At 40.4% G+C, this 1,643-nt stretch overlaps 1 pseudogene; it reads right to left on the bottom strand.

Annotated features, from left to right (window-relative positions):
* The window catches only part of LOC102860100, a 10,165-nt pseudogene extending 9,478 nt beyond the window's left edge, over window positions 1-687 (bottom strand).
* Window positions 688-1,643: the final 956 nt, after the last annotated feature.

Raw genomic sequence — 1,643 nt, 5'->3', positions numbered from 1 at the left:
CCAGTCTCTCCACAACCTCGCCAGCATTTGTTGCTTGCTGTTCTGTTAAATTTTGCTAGTCTTAGTGGAGTGAGATGATATCTCATGGTTACAGAGGCTAGATTTTATGAGGATGAATGTGGCATCAGGACTGTTAGAGGACTCATCCACAACCTGCTTCTGCATATGACGCAACCTTGCTTGAAGAAGCTAAGGATTTGAAGTGTTTGTTGCAGAAGGTCAAGGACTGCAATCTTCAATATAGATTGAACAGAAACAAATAATCTCACCACCAGGCTAACTGGCAGCACCATGATAGATGGAGAGGAGGTTGAGATGTTCACTATTTCATCTTGCTTGGTTCCACAATCAACACTCTTGGCACCAACAATTATGAAATCAAAAGACAAACTGCATTAGGAAACTGCTATAAAGTACCTCTCCAAAGTGCTGAAGAGCATTGATGTCAGTCTAGAGACTACCGTGCACCTGATCCAAGCCATGGCCTTCACAATTACTTGTTGTGTATCAGAGACAATGACTAAGGATGACTGAAGAAGAATTGATGCCTTTGAATTGTGGTGCTGGAGTATTGAACATATCATGTACTGCCAAGAGACCAGATATGTATATGTCCTAGAAAGGGTGAAACAAAGCTGCTCCTTGAAGTCAAGATTGTTTAAAGTCCATCTCACATACTTTGGGCATATTGCCATAAGAGACTAGTCCTTGGAGAAGAACATCATGCTTGGAAGGATGGAGGAAGAGTGCAGGAGAGGAAGACCCTAGATGATCTAGATTGACACAGTAACTAGGATAGTTGAGGTAAGAGTGTTGGAGATAGTGAGATTGGTTCAGGATAGGTCAGGGTTCAGAGCGATTGTACCTATTGTTGGTATGAGTCACAGGTAGCTACAACTGCCATTGAGATTTATAAGGCTGTAAATCTTTATGGCATGAGATTAACTATGTTTCTTCTGTAGAGCTGCTGGTGTATCTAAACCACTGACCTTGTTGTTAATAGCCTGATAAGCTATTCATTACTCCACTGTTACTGTTGATTGTGGTCAAGTCAAGCACCACTCATAGTGACCCTATGAACAAAAGAACTGAAGCCTTTTTATAACTACCATCATTTCTCAAAGTTCATAGAGTTTCCAGAGGCAAGTTGTTTATGAAGTGGATGCCATGCATGCTTCCAAAACTGTCTTAAACTGGGAGCTCCACCAAACACTGTCCACCATGGGTAATCATTTGGGCTCCTTTTATATAAAAGGAGATGATGATAATTTCTCTCTCAGGACTGGTTCCTCTTGAAAATATGTCCAAAGTGAGACGAAGTTTCACTATCCTTGCCTCTAAGAGCACTTCTGGTTGCATTTCCTTCAAGACTGATTTGATTGTTAATTTGGCAGGCCATGGATATTCTGTACTCTTCAACACCACAACTCAAAGATATTGATTTTTCCTGCACCATTCTTATTCTGTCCAACTTCTAGATGCATAGGAAACAAGTGAAAATGCCATGGCTTGTCTCAAGAGCACCTCAGTATTTAAACTCACTTACTTGCTTTACAGAACTTTGTAGAGGTCCCTGACAACAACCTTATAGAATAAGTCTTTAAAAAATGCAGTGAGATTATACATAATAAACTGAGGTTACA

The sequence above is a fragment of the Elephantulus edwardii genome, unplaced genomic scaffold (genome assembly GCF_000299155.1).
Source record: "Elephantulus edwardii isolate Elephantulus edwardi_28Jun2011 unplaced genomic scaffold, EleEdw1.0 scaffold00443, whole genome shotgun sequence".
In the NCBI taxonomy this organism is placed as follows: Eukaryota; Metazoa; Chordata; class Mammalia; order Macroscelidea; family Macroscelididae; genus Elephantulus; species Elephantulus edwardii.
The sequence above is the reverse complement of the archived record's forward strand: the minus strand, read 5'-3'. Positions and strand labels throughout refer to the sequence as shown.